Below are 17,733 nucleotides of genomic sequence, written 5' to 3'. Positions count from 1 at the left end.
CAAGAGCTTTTCCCCAAATGACACTTACCAGATTCTGAGATGGCATCCTGCTTATACCGTTCTCCCTTTGAGGATCAGTTTTAATGAGCCATTATTACTAAAATAATATATTCCTCATGTATGTAGGGGCAAAAGCTGATTTAGAATAGTTGCCTTGGAGACAGTGAATTGGCAATAACTAAGAGTATTTCCTTCACATCCATGTCCACCTTTCATATTCTTCAAGGCTGCCAACTGCCACCTCTTCTAGGAAACCTTTCCTGATTTCCTTCCACTCAGAAATAATTTACCACTCAGAAATAATTTTTCCCTCCTCTAAACTTACTTTAAGTATACTTACACCTGTGGTCCTTTTCTGCCTACCTGTAATTGTATATGTGCCTTAAAAAAAAAAAAAATCTGCATTCTGTACTGGAAACTCTGCCTAGAACAGGATATATGTCTAACTTTTCTTACATCTCTCATAGTTCTTTCTTCTTGTTCTTTATTTGGCTGAGCTGAGTCTTGGTTGCAGTATGTGGGATCTAGTTCCCTGACTAGGGATCAAACCTGGCCCCCCTGCATTGGAAACAGAGGGGTCCAGGGAGGTCCATCTCACAGTTCTTAATAGGATGTCTTTCACATACTATGGGAGCTAAGCAAATATTTCCTGATCAAAGTATTTGTGAAATTTACATAGAATAAAGTTAATGATCTTCAAAGGTCATTGTTCCTCTATCTCCATGAAATGTCTTTTGCCTCAGAGAAGGCTTATGGCAAAAATTACAAAGCTGATATCCAGTGACTAAAGTGAAGATAGCAGTGTAACTGAAAGAAGTATCAGTGCAAGTCAAAAAGTGTCTAGAAATGTAGGTAAGAAATTTTGTAAATCCTTGTAGGTAATGTTGAGTTTGAATTCTGTTACATTCCTTAAGGATTTAAGAGGTGAGTCATTTGATTAAATTTTAGTTTTGAATGCATTAAGCTATAACAATGAGGAAGATGGTAAGACTGAAAGCTGTGTTGCAAGAGATCTAGGAAAGAAAAATCCTAAAATTCTAGAATAAAGACAGTTTAGTTTGATAGTAGTGAATGGATTTAAGCAATACAAATTAAATCTTGGTGTCTTAGTTACTATGGGTAAAGGCAGAGGGAAATGTCTTGACTAGGCTTTAGAGATTAGGTGAATTTGAGTTAGAGAAGGAATATCAGAGGAAGAGAGTAGCATTAAGTTTTGTGGCTGAGATGAGTTTTGAACATACTAAATTTGAACTTTTCTGTAGGACAGCCAGTTAAAGATACCCAACAGTGAGTTGGTTATGTAACCCTCAGGCTTAGGGAGAGGTCAGGATTGAGCATGCAGTTTTGAAGTGGGAGTGGTTAATGTTTGCCTGGAGAGTATGTATTCTAGAGTTTAAAACCCCATATCTTCCGTGCTTTCTGTGATGACTGCACTAGCCAAGATTTGTTATGTGTATTATGTACATATATATATAAATTAAAAAAGCTGGAGAGGGGCATGGCAACCCACTCCTGTATTCTTACCTGGAGAATCCCCATGGAAAGAGGAGGGTTGCAATCCATGGGGTCGCAAAGAGTCGGACACGACTGAGCAACTAAGCACAGCATAGCCCATATGTATAAAAACGAGCCTCTTTTAACCTGACTCTAATCATGAGGGGAAAAAAGCAAAACAGTTTAACTTAAAGAAGACTCTGTAAAAAATTGACATTAGCTCCTCAAAATATCAGTGGTTTGAAAGATTAAAAACAGGAATTCCCTGGCAGTCCAGTAGTTAGGACTCACTGCCAGGTCTCAGGGTTTGATACCTCCTCAGGGAACTAAGATCCGTCAAGCCACAGGCTCCACACACATTCCTCCCCCGCTGCTGCCCCTTCGCCCACCCCCCCACCCCACCCCACCCCACCCCACCCCCACCCCGGCAAAAAAAAAAAAAAATTTTAGAAACGTAGTTTGGAAAAGGGTTCTGGGTTGAAGAAGACTAAAAGATACAATGACCAGATACAATGTCATTGTTGATTAATTGATTGATCCTGGATTGTCCCTTTAGAGGACTTTATTGAAGTAATCAAGGAAATTTGAATATGGACTATATAGTAGATAATTGTATCAACATTAAATTTAAGTGTGATACTTTATTATTATGTAGGAGAATGTTCTTTTTCTAGGGTGAAGTGTCATAATGAAACTAAATCAAGTGGTTCGGCATGCAAAAATAAGTGTGTATAGGTAAAGAGAAAGATGTGAAACAAATTGGGTTTATAGCATGAGGTTTTTTTTTTACTTATGTAGAAGTGTATTTTTATAAAAATGTCTAGTTTTCCATTGTTCCATTGGCTCTTAAATGTTTCAGTCATGAAATGACAAACAGGTCATTTCTACTCATATCCCATTAACCAGAACCAGTCTCATGGCCCTGCTCTATTGTTAAGGGTCTGGGACATGTGGACAGCACATGGATACTTGGTGAGCAATAAATGTCTCACATTTTGTAGTTCACCCCGATACGTACTGAATGTCAATAGTCTTTAAACCTATGGATAATGGCTATTGTTGCCATAACTGCTTATTAAACCGTAGGAAAAATTTTTATTACTTTCAGTGCCAGAAAGCAGGTTATTACTTTTATATTGACTATTTCTCACATAACCCATTTTTATTTATTGCCTTCAAAACTGTGAAGTAAATGTAAACTGAATTTGAGGGGAGTTTAGTAATTTGCCCAGTTACAGAGTATATCATTTGGAGAACTTGTGGAGTTTTGAGATTTTTGCTTTGCCATTTTAATTTTAATAATAGCTACATTTTAAATACTATTTTAACTTCAAACTTTGAGACTTTTAAAAAGGGCATTTCCTCATAAAAGTTTTATTTTTCATTTAAAATTGTATATTATTTACATTTAAAATAGCATTAGTGTTTTTTCAGTGTGGTTTATCAACCACTTGTATTATATAACCTTGTATATAATCATTTCTTTATTCTTATTTTTAATATTAAAATTTTGGATAGAACTACAAATAATAGAAAGCTTCATTTTGAATATTTTATCTTAGGGTGTTTGTTATAAATCTATTCCAGAAAAAATCAGTTAACCAGACTCCTCAGTTGACTCGATCCCTCCCTATACCAGCTCTTCCTGCGTACATCTTTTTATCACATTAGGTAAATTATAGGCCTAAAGCTCTTGTTTGATGAAGTTTTGAGATCAGTACAGGGGCTTCCCTGGTGGCTCAGACAGTAAAGAATCCACCTGCAGTGCGGGAGACCTGGGTTCGATCCCTGGCTTGGGAAGATCCCCTGCGGAGGGGCATGGCAACCCACTCCAGTATTCTTGCCTGGAGAATCCCCATGGACAAAGGAACCTGGCAGGCTACAGTCCATGGGGCTGCAAAGAGTTGGACATGACTGAACAACTAAGCACAAGCACAGGTTCAATGCAGTCTTTTTGCCCCAGTAATTCTTGATGGGAGTTTTGTTCTCAAAACAATACTCTTATGAAAACACACTGAGGATGTATCATAACTATAGAATCAAAGGGAGATAATTATTTTAGTATTAGGAATGTATTAACGTTTACATGGGGCTCAGACAGTAAAGAGTCTGCTTGCAATGCAGGAGACCTGGGTTCGATCCCTGGGTCAGGAAGATCCCTTGGAGGAGGGAATGGCTACCTACTCTGGTATTCTTGCCTGGAGAATTCCATGGACAAAAGAGCCTGGTAGGCAACAGTTCATGGGGTCCCAAAGAGTTGGACACGACTGAGCAACTCAGCGTGTACACATGCATGCACAGGGTTTACATGGTTGAAACAATTTCTGTCTTTACCTTTTATTCATTCATAGTCAAAAATAGTGTTAGTAGTAGTTGCTAGTCATGTCCGACTCTGCAACCCCATGGACTGTAGCCTGCCAACATCCTCTGTCCATGGGATTCTCCAGGCAAGAATACTGGAGTGGGTTGCCATTCCCTTCTCCAGGTCATCTTCCTGACTGAAGGATGAAACCTGGGTCTCCTACATTGCAGGCAGACTCTTTACCTTCTGAACTGCAGGGAAGTCCTCATAGTCAACAGAGGATTTTTTTTAAAAATAGCCATTCCTGTTCATCATTCTCATTAAAGTAGTTTCTGACCTTTTTTTTGATGTAGAAAGATGATACAAATCTTATCACATGATAGTAGCAGTAACACATGCCTAAGGATCTCCTTGGCATGCCTTTGTGTTTTGTGGAAGAGATGCTAGCTGAACATATCAGAAATACCTTACACTTATACCACACTCCCTAAGGATCCAGCTGTTAGCTTATAAGTTAGTGAAATCACATTTCATCATTTATTATCATTGGTAGAAAACAGACTAAAAAGCATCTGGTATCCATTTCTTTACCACATCATTATCTCCAGTGGGAAAATATATGTGAAATGACTGTACTCAGTTGCAAATGAATTGTCATTTTATTTGTGGTAATTTTGCTTGCTTTCTTTTTTCCCAAACCACTTATTTCCCGAAGGAAAGAAAAATTAGTGAAATTTCTTTTTTCAATACACGTTATCCAAATTTAAGTTTCCTGATAAAAGTAGATAATTGCTTTATGAAAGGTAGAAGTTTCATTTTGATGTTGGAATTTTTTTTTTCTGGTAATTTAGACAGATAACCTGTATTTTTGAAGTTATTTACTAAATTATTGCTTTAATTGAGAAGAAATGGGCAACTTTTTCTGAAACAAGTTAGCATCTGGCCAAAGTAAAGCCATCTCTTCACTTTTGTATTGGAAATACCAAAGTGTTTAATACCAGTCTTTCACTAGATGAAATTGTGGGACAGAATTGTTATCTCCCCTCCCCACAATAGGGGGCATATTTAATAGAAAAAGGGTAAAGTAGGAAAGATAAAACTTTCAGAATCAAAGGTAGTCCTTCCATATGTCAGTAGACAGTATCACATTGCTATATTTATGTTTTGCCTTACCTTTCTCTTGTTTTACTATGTGCTTCTATAAACTTTATTTTCATCCTTATTTGAAAAGCATAATTTTGAACATATCGTGTGATGAAGTTTACAGTGCTTATTGCAATAGAAAAGGAGCTTTTGATTCTGTAGGGAAAGTATGTGGCAAGTTAATGACTGATAACACAAGATATTTGCATTTGAAGTACATTTGTTTACAAAAGCACAGAATTGTCTACTTTTTTCCTAACATAGCAAATTGATTCATATGCATGATGAAAAAGCCTCTGACATTGCTCTACAGATTCTTGTTAATTGCAGTGTTAACAGAAATAGAACTTTTTAAGAACAACACAAACTAGGTGTTTAGTAGTCATCAATACTGGGCTTAATACTCAGTAAGCTGAATATAGACTTTAACAGAACTGTCTTCATTATCTTCTAAAGTTACCGTTTAAAACTTTCAGATATTATAGTTGATCTTATTAATTCTACAATGCATTGTGACAAGAAGTCTATATACTACAGTCTCTAATGACTTGGTCCCTGATGCCAGGTTCCTGGGTTTGAATCCCAGCTCTGCCACTTATTACTTACGAAACTGTGAGTAAAATGGGTTGTTATATTTGAAACTCAATAAAATTTCTCTTGCACATTTGATAATAATATTCTTTTGCCGTTTTCAGGGTATAGGCTCTCATCATTTTTAGCTATTACATTAGGCAACTTTTTGGGAAGAGATTCAGTTCAGTTCAGTTGCCCAGTTGTGTCCGACTCTTTGTGACCCCACGGACTGCAGCACGCCAGGCTTCCCTGTCCATCACTGACTGCCTGGTTGAATCTCCCTAATTGAAACTCTGTAAGAGATGGGGGATATAGATATCAGAAAATTATAACTATTGCACATTACATCCTGATTTCATGGGCTAAAAAGGGTTAGTCAGAAAGAGCTTTTCACAAATGACACAAACGCAAGCATCTTCACAGACTGTGTGTGCTTACAAAGTCACTACTGCCATGTCCAACTCTTTGTGACCCTATGGACTATAGCCTGCCAGGCTCCTCTGTTCAAGGGATTTTCCAGGCAAGAATACTAGAATAGGTTGCCATGCCTTCCTCCAAGGGATCTTCCCGATCCAGGGATTGAACCTGTGTATTTTACGTCTCCTTCATTGGCCGGTAAAATAGTTCTTTACCACTAGCGCCACCTGGGAACCCCCTAGGGTTGGCCCCAAAGTTTGTTCAGGCTTTTCATAACATTTTACGGAAAACTCAAACAAACTTTTGGGCCAACCAAAGTATTTCCGGAAAGTGACACACAATCTTTGCAAAATGACTTTCAAAGACTAAGAAGATATAAATAGATGATGTCAGAACTTGAAAGCCGTTTAGGTTTGTGTCACTTGAGAAGTACTTGTTACAAGCATCTTAATGATTTGTGCTAGCATTTCAACAAATAGCCATTTTAAAGAAAGACATTAGGTAAAAAATGGTACACTGCTGATACTCAGTGAAATCATACAGGTAGACCTCACGTGAGAATTGAACACTTGAGGATGTATGTGACTCTCAACTTTTGATACTTGGTTGTGTTAAGTTTAGAGTTGATTCTCAACTTCTGTTACTTGATTGTATAAATTTAGAGTTGATTCTTTAATTTTTTTAGTAGGGTGAATTTGGTAATTATTGACTGATACTCTTTTGATAACAAAGAACACATTAATATAGAACAAGAAGCAATGTTCTCAAATGGTAATTATAAGACTTTCATATCTACTTCAAAGAATAGACACAGCATATTCTGTTCTTTTGCTCTTAAAATAGACTCATTTTATAATTGTTTTCCAGCAAAGAATAACTCTGCTCATTGCCAAGACCATCACCACCATTGCACTCCTGATCTCAGTAGCTTGGTTACCTTATATATTTTCAGTGGCCTCTTTAACCTATCTGGGATCTTACATGTCTTTTTGTTGGTTTCTTATATTTCTTTCATAGACCACCTGAGTCTTTTCTCTCATCTTAAAGTACTTTTGGACTTGTTTTAGCAACTTTTGAAAAAGTTTAAATCATAATATTTAATCATAAGGCTTAACCGTAATGTTTATATCAAACTTTGACGAGTTTTTGGAGAAGGCAATGGCACACCACTCCAGTACTCTTGCCTAGGAAATCCCATGGATGGAGGAGCCTGGTAGGCTACAGACCATGGGGTCGAGAACAGTTGGACACGACTGAGCGACTTCACTTTCACTTTTCACTTTCCTGCATTGGAGAAGGAAATGGCAACCCACTCCAGTGTTCTTGCCTGGAGAATCCCAGGGACGGGGGAGCCTGGTGGGCTGCTGTCTCTGGGGTTGCACAGAGTCGGACACGACTGAAGCAACTTCGCAGCAGCAGCATAGCCACTTTGCTTTTCACTCCATTTCTTTCACTGCTGCAAAGTTCTTTTGTTCTCACTATTCTGATTTTGTCATTATAGACTTATGTAAATTACATTTTACCATGAGTCAGGTAAAATTTCTATTGCTACCCATTTCCTTCCCTCTTGTTTTATACATAATGACCTTGGATTTTGATCCATTTCTTAAAAATTGAGTCCTTATCATAATTTCTGTGCTGATCTCTTACCATAAATATACTTGTTGGATTTTTGAATAAGGAAAATCATGCTATTAATAGTATAGGTTAAATCTCATTTTGAGGTTACCTAATTTGGGTGTATATTCTTAGAAATCTTTGTGTTCATAAAAGCTATGCATGAAAGAAAACTGGAGTTCAGTTTTCCTTTGGCCATTAGTGAGTATTATACTTTTAAACTGGGATAAGTTGTGGGAAGTATCAAGCATACTTCTGTCAGATTTCTCTGGGTTCACTCTGACTTGTTTTCCGTGGTATTTGGGTTTACTACAAAGTAATATAAAGCATAAAACTTATAGTAGGTTGTATTCTAGAAGGTGCTTAATTTGCCTTTTCTGACTGTGAAGAAAGCTGAGCGCTGAAGAATTGATGCTTTTGAACTGTGATGTTGGAGAAGACTCTTGAGAGTCCCTTGGACTGCAAGGAGATCCAACCAGACCATTCTGAAGGAGATCAGCCCTGGGATTTCTTTGGAAGGAATGATGCTAAAGCTGAAACTCCAGTACTTTGGCCACCTCATGAGAAGAGTTGACTCATTGGAAAAGACTCTGATGCTGGGAGGGATTGGGGGTAGGAGGAGAAGGGGATGACAGAGGATGAGATGGCTGGATGGCATCACTGACTCTATGGACGTGAGTCTCAGTGAACTCTGGGAGTTGGTGATGGACAGGGAGGCCTGGCGTGCTGCAATTCATGGGGTCGCAAAGAGTTGGACACGACTGAGTGACTGAACTAAACTGAACTAAACTTACTCATTTCATGAAGCTGGGCAAGTAACAGTCTTTCTGAGATTGCCCTTTTTTTTGTTTGTTTGTTTTCTTAATAAATCATAGCAATTTTGTTGACAAGGTAAATGATGAAATGTCAAAAAGCAAACCCTTGGAAATTGATACCCTATCTTTGATAAAGGGGATTTTAAAGAATGTAAGTGGTGACATGGTAGATACGCAGTATGTTTCTAGATTTGAACTATCACTTGCTTTCCACCACCTTTCAGTATTTTTAGGTACTTCCCAGTAATATTTCTGTAGACAGAGTTAAAGAAAAATACATTTGAAAGATAATTTTTTAAAATAACTGAACCAATTAAAGTTAGCTTCTGTTTATTCCAATCCCAAACAAGGGTAATGCCAAAGAGTGTTCACACTACCATCCAGTTGCGCTCATTTCACATGCTAGATAATGCTCAAAATCGTTCAAGCTAGGCTTCAGCAGTACATTAACTGAGAACTTACAGATGTACAAACTGGATTTAGAAAAGGCAGAGGAACCAGAGATCAAATTGCCAACATCCGTTGAATCATGGAAAAAGCAAGGGAATTCCAGAAAAACATCTACTTTTACTTCATTGGCTACGCTAAAGCCTTTGACTGTGTGGATCACAACAAACTGTGGAAAATTCTTAAAGAGATGGGAATACCAGAACTCTTTACCTGTCTTTTGAGAAACCTGTACGCAGGTCAAGAAGCCACAGTTAGAACCAGACGTGGAACAACAGACTGGTTCCAAATTGGGAAAGGAGTATGTCAAGGCTGTATATTGTCACCCTGTTAATTTAACTTATATGCAGAGTACATCATGTGAAACACTGAGCTGGAAGAATCACAGGCTGGAATCAAGGTTGCTGGGGAAAATACCAACAGCTTCAGATAATGCAGATGCCACTGTAATGCCAGAAAGCAAAGAACTGCAGAGACTCTCGCTGGCTTAAAACTTAACATTCAGAAACTAAGATCATGGCATATGGTCCAGTCACTTCATCATGGCAAACAGATGGGGGAAAAATGGAAACAGTAACGAATTTATTTTCCTGGGCTCCAAAGTCACTTTGGACAGTGACTGCAGCCCTGAAATTAAAAGACTCTTGCTCCTTAGAAGAAAAGCTATGGAAAACCTAGAAAATGTGTTAAAAAGCAAAGACATCACTTCGCTGACAAAGAATAAGTGAAAGTTGCTCAGTCGTGTCCGACTCTTTGAACCCCATGGACTGTATATAGCCTGCCAGGCTTCTCTGTCCATGGAATTCTCCAGGCAAGAAGCCGTTCCCTTCTCCAGGGGATCTTCACAACCCAGATATTGAACCCAGGTCTCCCGCATTGCAGGCAGATTCTTTATAAAGTCTGTATTATATACCAGCTGTTTAGCTTGAATATGAGACTACAGGGTATTTATTAATAAATGATAAAACCCAGCCAGCATTGGCAGATGTGTTCACTACTATTTGTAGAAACTTGAAATATAGTAGTATATTAGATTTACAAATAGGGTCTTATTAATGTTTAGTCTTATAAGGTATAAGATAAGATCCAATTCTGAGTGTTTTACTGATGACTAATTTCCATTCTAGAAGTTCCTAATGAAGGCGGTTAAGAATTCAGTTAGTTGTCTGCATTCTACTAATTGTCCTATAGATGGCATTGTTCTAATTTGTTTGCTCCAGTCTTTGCTTTCCACGCAGAACCATTGTTTTTATCTTTAGAATTTTTTAATTTGTATTGCCTAAGTGATTAATCAAACTAGATCAGATAACGTGAAACTCAGTGAAAATAGTTAGCTGTTAACTTTGGATAACAGCTGTTTTTCTCCGGATCTAATATCTGAATTTTTAATCTTTTATGTGTTAAAACTGAAGTTAACACAGAATATATTGAATTAAAAATAAATAAAATTATTTTATAAAATTATTAATAAAACATTTGAGTAGTGTGATTTTTTTTTAATGTTTTTTAAGGAAATTTTATATAAGTTCATATAGTTTCATGGGTCTTCCTTGGTGGCTCAGATGGTAAAGGAACCTGTCTGCAATGCAGGAGACCTGGGTTGGATCCCTGGAGAAGGGAATGACTACCCACTCCAGTATTCTTGCCTGGAGAATTTCATGGACAGAGGAGCCTCATGGGTCACAGTCCATGAGATCGCAAAAAGTCGGACACAACTGAGTGACTTTCACTTAATAGTTTCATAGTTTGTCAGCATTGTAGAAATTTTTTAAAAATTGTGTTAAGTGGTTAGGAGCATGGATTTTTAGATTTGAGTCCATATTTTCACTCTGTTGTTTTTGACTGTGTGAATTTAGGCAAATTGCTTACCTCTTTAAAAGAGTTTCAGATTCTGCAGTAGTTTGCAAGTTGGTAAGGGCAGGGACACTATATTGTCTGGTGTATAGTTGTATTCATAGTGTCTGGTACCTAGTAGGTAATCAATTTTTAATGATGAATAATACCTGTGTTGCACGATTGCCATAAAAATTGAATAGTACTATAGGAATATAAAGCAGCTAGTACCTTGCATAGGAGTTATTAACTGCTATTGTTATCAGCAATAACAGAAAACTCCCAGTCTTGCTACATGACATGAGTTTTCTTAGATTCTCATCTCATTTTGTCTTTCAAAGTTTGCTTTCCCCATCCCCATCCAAGATGTTGCTTCAGTTTTTTATGATACTTCCCAGGGGCCTCTGCCAAAGGCGCTTTTCCTTCTTACTTTCAGCATACCAGTATCTTTGTTAATGCAATTTTATATATCTTATATCCTTACTATCATCAGATTAAGAGACAATAATTGCATTTTTAAAGGATAGTGTTTTACAGTGTTATTAAGCAAGTCATTTTGTCTACTTACACAGGTATTTCATAAACGTAAAGTGGGAAGTTAAAACACCTTTTCTACTATAGAATCTCAAAAGACAGTGTTTACTGTCTTCTCACTGATTTTTGTATACGTTATCTCACTTAATCTTTAAAATAACTGTGCACTGGGTACTATTATCTCTTTATATTTGCTAAGACCTTTAAAGAGGCTCAGAGAAGGCAATGGCACCCCACTCCAGTACTCTTGCCTGGAAAATCCCATGGACGGAGGAGCCTGTTAGGCTACAATCCATGGGGTTGCTAGGAGTCGGACACAACTGAGCGACTTCACTTTCACTTTTCACTTTCATGCATTGGAGAAGGAAATGGCGACCCACTCCAGTGTTCTTGCCTGGAGAATCCCAGGGACGGGGTAGCCTGGTGAGCTGCCGTCTATGGGGTCGCACAGAGTCAGAAATGACTGAAGTGACTTAGCATTGAAGAGGCTAATTAAATAATCCAAAGTCATGTAAGTGGTGGAATTATAATTAAAACCTCTGTTCTTGCCACTATTCCTGTTGTTTGAAGTCTATTTCTTTTTGAGGCTGTGCCAAGAGAAAGTACCTTACATCCTGCGTAACTTTTGGTTTGTGTTATCTGTTCATTTTCCCATGTTCCACTCACATTTCTTGATTTCTTTTTTTTCTTCCATTCTTTGCAAATACACCAAGAACCCAGTATTGCATACTCTTCTAGTCTTCTGGGTCATAAATTTGTTTTAATCTTTTGCTTTGCTCATTTTGCTAGGTATTCATTTGTGAATGTTTTCTTATACCTATTCCTAATCCAGTTCATTCGGTAACTTCCTCATCTCGTTATTCCTGTGAGAATAAGTATTTTTTCCTGACTTGATCTCTTTGGCTCTCTTCACAAAAATCTTAACCACTTTTGAGCATTTGTCACATACATCTTTGTTGACTTTTAGTAACCTGTTTTGCAAGGGAGAATTTTTCTTTTTATTACAATTAATTATTTTATGTTGATTTTAGTTAACTACACTTTTTCTTAAGATTTCACTTTTGTCAGTGACAGAAAGCCACTTCTATAATTACCATATTCTCAACGATTAGCCTAGAATAGAATTGAGTTAGCCTTAAAATGCTTCTCGGAGAAGGCAATGGCACCCCACTCCAGCACTCTTGCCTGGAAAATCCCATGGACGGAGGAGCCTGGTAGGCTGCAGTCCATGGGGTCGCTAAGAGTCGGATACGACTGAGCGACTTCACTTTCACTTTTCACTTGCATGCATTGGAGAAGGAAATAGCAACCCACTCCAGTGTTCTTGGCTGGAGAATCCCAGGGACGGGGGAGCCTGGTGGGCTGCCGTCTATGGGGTCACACAGAGTCGGACACGACTGAAGTGACTTAGCAGCAGCAGTAGCAGCAGTAAAATGCTTCTGTCAGTCTGTTCTTTCTTATAGTAGCATTGTACCTCGAAGTTATAGTAGGCTCTGAATACTAGTAAAATGAATGTGACCATAGCATTTTATGTTGGTTACATTTTAGATTTGGTTGCCTTCTAATTTCTATTATTTGATTGCTTGTTATAGGTGTTATATATTATTTTATGCCTTTTCCTCATAGTAATAATAATAATTTAAAGCTGTACTACTGCACTTCTCATTCAGCACTGGGGCTAATACGGTGCAAGGTGCTCTGTGTATGTTGTTTCTGATCATCAGTGACCAGTAAGGTTGCAGCAACTATCCCAACTTGCAGATAGAAAAATAGACCTCAAAATAGTAAATGACTTGCATAAGTAATAACTATGTGTATATTACATTTATGTTCTTTGGTCTTAATGCTGTCACATTAACTGATATACATGTCATTTTTTAATTCCCATTATTTGACTGTTAAATCAACCAATTTTTAAAAAGACTTGAAAGAACAGTTATAGGTTTACAACAAAATTTAGGAGAAGCTACAGAGATTTACCCTTTCTCCCACACATGTGTAGCCTTTCCTACCTATTATCAAAATCATTCACCAGAATGGTACCTTTTTCTTTTTTTAAACTAAGGATAAGCCTACATTGACCCATGATAATCACTCAAAGCTGTGGTGTTATATTCAGTACATTCTGTGGATTTGGGCATAAGTGTAGTAACATATATGTATCATTATAATATCTTTTTTTTTTTCATTATAATATCTTAACAGAATATTTTCACTGCCCTAAAATTTTTCTGTGCTTTCTTTATATGTCTGTTTCTCTTCCCCATCTCCCTATCCCTGTCAATCTCTGATCTCTTTTTATTTGCTCCATAATTTTGCCTTTTCCAGAATGTCATATATTTGGAATCATACCATACGTAGCCTTTTAAATTGGCTTTTTTCATTTAATAATATGCGTTTTTCCAGTGGTCGTGTATGGATGTGAGAATTAGACTATAAAGAAAGCTGAGCGCCGAAGAATTGATGCTTTTGAACTGTGGTGTTGGAGAAGACTCTTTGAGAGTCCCATGGACTACAAGGAGATCCAACCAGTCCATCCTAAAGGAGATCAATCCTGGGTGTTCATTGGAAGGACTGATGCTGAATCTGAAACTCCAGTACTTTGGCCACCTGATGCGAAGAGCTGACTCATTTGAAAAGACCCTGATGCTGGGAAAGATTGAAGGCAGGAAGAGAAGGGGACAACAGAAGATGAAATGGTTGGATGGCATCACCGACTCAATGGACATGGATTTGGGTGGACTCAGGGAGTTGGTGATGGACAGGGAGGCCTGGCGTGCTGCGGTTCATGGGGTCGCAAAGAGTTGGACATGACTGAGCGACTGAACTGAACTGAATATGCGTTTAAGTTTCTTCCATGTCTTAATGGCTTAATAAAAGCACAAATAATATTTCATTGTTTGGATATATCACAGTTTATTCATTCACCCGTGGGGGGACATCCTGGTTGCTTCCAAATTTTGGCAATTAAGAATAAAATATATAAACATCTGTGTGTAGCTTTTTTGTATGGACATGTTTTCACCTTTTGGGGGTAAATACCAAGGAATGCAATTGCTGGATTGTATGTTTAATTTTTTAAGAAATTGTCAAGCTGGCTTCCAAAGTAGCCGTACTATTTTGCATTCGTTCTGTAGTAAATCAGAGTTCCTATTGCTTCACATCATCACTAGCATTTGGTATTTTCAGTGTTCTGGATGTTGACCCTTTTTACAGATATTCATCAAGTAATTTTTAAAATACCAGTTGGTTGGATAGGATAGTGACAGCAGACTCTGCATTTGTTTTTCATTTATTATTCTCATTTTTTCCTTATTTGAGTGTATCACTCCCTTACAGTCTTCCCAGGGCCATACTGCTACTTCCTCTTAATTGTGTCATTTGTTTGTTTTCTAGATGGAAGTTACTTTATGCTTTAGTTGATTAAGTATTTTTTAAATGGTGAGAAGTTGCTTGTTTCTTTGTAATTTATTAATTTCTCAGTGTACAAAATTTTCTTTAAATACAAAATGAGATTTTTCTGTTGACAGAAACTTTAGAATATTGTATTACATATTGAAATTTGCTATCATAATCAGAAAGTTAAGGATTAAAATAGTTGTATGTTGTCATTTAAGGTTTAAGGAGTAAAGTGGGAAAAAGTGTAAAAGAGTACATATATTTGGTTTCCAAAAAGGAAAAGAAAATATAGGTTTATTCAATTTCTTTCTTGCTGACTTAATAAAAATGTTAATGACTATTCCAGTTATCTGCTGCTGTGTAACAAAATACTCCGGAGTTCAGTGTGACTTAAATTTAACAGTCATTTTCTTATGTTTCAAGATTTTGAGTCAAGAATTCAGGAAGGTCTCAGCATTGTTTATGTGGTGTTGATGCAGATTACTTGGGAGGTGTTCAACTCACTGGTCTGTGTGGTCCAAGATGGGTGCATCAGGGAGTGCCACTTGGTGAAGATGGCCAGAAAGCTGAGCAGGAGCGTCAACCAGAGTACAGAATCACCAGCATAACTTTTGCGATAGTGTGACATTTGATGTACTGCGTCAGAGCTTTCAGTCCAAATATTTTTTAAAAACCAATGTTAGTATTACGAACATAATTTTTTTTGGTTCCCTGATTCTTTCCCCTACCTGAGCACTGTAAACCTTTTAACAAAACATTGTCTGTCAGAAACATTATAGTTTTCAATTCTTTTTACAGTTTCTTCACAGACATGTAAAAAACTCTTTTTTATTGGAGTATAATTGCTTTACAATGTTGTATTAGTTTCTGCTATACAGTGACAGCCACATGCATACATATATCCCCTCCCTCCCTCTCCTACCCCATCTCACCCATTTAGGTCATCACAGCACCGAGCTGAGCTCAGGTTCCCACTGGCTATTTAACATATGGCAGTGTATTTATGTCAGAATTAATCTCCCAATTCATCCCACCCCACTTCCCCATCTGTGTCCACATGTCCATTCTCGTTATAAAAACTGATTTTTATAAAACTCCAGCTTTATTGATGGAGCTGTTGAAGATTTTCAGTGGATATGAGTGCAAGAATAGAATAAGAATAGAAAAAATACAAGTTTAATAAAGGAATTAATTGAATTAGAACTACAGGAATTAAAGCTCTAAATATGGGTAAAGTGTCAAGAATAGGAGAAAATTTCAAAGGAGGATGGTATTCAATTCTGGAATAGTATCTTGCAGTTTCCAAAGTGGTGAATGTGTACTGGAAAAAGTATAGAAAGGTAGTACTGAGGATGTGCTTTAAGCTTATTGTGCAAAAGCAGAGGAAATTAGAACCTGTAGACATTAAAAAAAAAAAAAAAAACTTATCCTTTTAAAATGCCTATTTTGCTGTGACTTTTCTAATAAGCATAATTCTTATATTTTGGAGATGTAAGCACAAACTGTTGAAAGGAATTATTTGGAGGTTACTGCTGTGAAGTGTCTGAAAGAAGTGTGGAAAAATGGGCATTGGCTTTGAAATCAGATGAGTTTGGTTTTCTTAATTCTAGCTTTATCATTTATTTGTAAGATTTCTGGTAACTATGACAGGTTACTTATTTTGAATCTCAGTTTCTCCAGTTCTTAAGTAATTCTCTTCATGAGGATATTTTGAGTACTAAATGAGATAATAAATACGTAAAGGGCTCAGAGTTTCTTTCCTTTTTTCTAGAAAACAAAAGGAATCAACATTGGGATTACAAGAGATTTGCTCATACGAGTGAACAATTAATCATTTATTTAACTGTTTCCTGGATATTTTCCCAGTTATTGAAAGTGAAAGTCTCTCAGTCGTGTCCCAAATCTTTGCGATCCTGTGGACTATATAGTCTATGGAATTCTCCAGGCTAGAAATGCAAAGAAGTTCCCTATTATTTCTTCTTTATAATCTACCATTTTCTTCTTTCAATAAAATCATAGTGCACAGAATGAGCAGAGTCAGGAGACTGGAATTGTACTGGGATTTTACAATTAACCTTGCACGTATGCTCTTGAATGTGTCATTTCATCTCTTTGCTCATATGTACGACAAAGGGATTGGACTGGGTAATTTATAAAGATGCCTTCCCTCTCCTACATGTCAGTGATTCTGTTCAAAGCAAAGTAATTGTATTGACTGTAACTGCCATCATAGGGAAAGTGAAATAGTCTTTACATGTGACAGGCAATGAGCTTGCTTAAATAAGATGATTGCGTTCCTTATTCCTCACCGAAAGTTTTAGTCAGGTGCAGGTTAGAGCTAGTTGATACCACCAAATCAGTGTTTCTGTTTGAATTCCAAGAAATTCTTAGTATATGCCTAATATGTACAAGTTTTTTAAAAATTATGTATGATTATCTTTAAAGAAAAAACGGCCTATGGAAAAATCAGTTCTGTCAGTTCAGTTGCTCAGTCATGTCCGACTCATCGCAACCCCATGAACCATAGCACACCAGGCCTCCCTGTCCATCACCAACTCCTGGAGTTTACCCAAACTCATGTCCATTGAATCGGTGATGCCATCCAACCATTTCATCTTCTGTTGTCCCCTTCTCCTTCTGCCCTCAATCTTTCCCAGTATCAGGGTTTTTTCCAGTGAGTCAGCTCTTCCCATCAGGTGGCCAAAGTAGTGGAGTTTCAGCTTCAACATAAGTCCTTCCAGTGAACACCCAGGACTGATCTCCTTTAGGATGGACTGGTTGGATCTCCTTGCAGTCCACAGGACTCTGAAGAGTCTTCTCCAACACCACAGTTCAAAAGCATCAATTCTTCAGCGCTCAGCTTTCTTCACAGTCCAACTCTCACATCCATACATGACCACTGGAAAAACCATAGCCTTGACTAGACGGACCTTTGTTGACAAAGTAATGTCTCTGCTTTTTAATACACTGTCTAGGTTGGTCATAACTTTCCTTCCAAGGAGTAAGCGTCTTTTAATTTCATGGCTGCAATCACCATCAGCAGTGATTTTGGAGCCCCCCAAAATAAATTCAGCCACTGTTTCCACTACTTCCCCATCTTTTTGCCATGAAGTGATGGGACCGGATGCCATGATGTTAGTTTTCTGAATGTTGAGCTTT

At 37.4% G+C, this 17,733-nt stretch overlaps 1 protein-coding gene across 3 annotated transcripts in view; it reads left to right on the top strand.

The window, feature by feature from the left end:
- The window catches only part of NIPBL (NIPBL cohesin loading factor), a 205,463-nt gene that overhangs the window by 41,780 nt on the left and 145,950 nt on the right, over nucleotides 1–17,733 (top strand). The window lies entirely within an intron of this gene.

This window comes from Bos taurus, chromosome 20 (assembly GCF_002263795.3).
Source record: "Bos taurus isolate L1 Dominette 01449 registration number 42190680 breed Hereford chromosome 20, ARS-UCD2.0, whole genome shotgun sequence".
Classification (NCBI taxonomy): domain Eukaryota; kingdom Metazoa; phylum Chordata; class Mammalia; order Artiodactyla; family Bovidae; genus Bos; species Bos taurus.
Note: the sequence above shows the minus strand (reverse complement) of the source record. Positions and strands in the feature narration are given on the sequence as shown.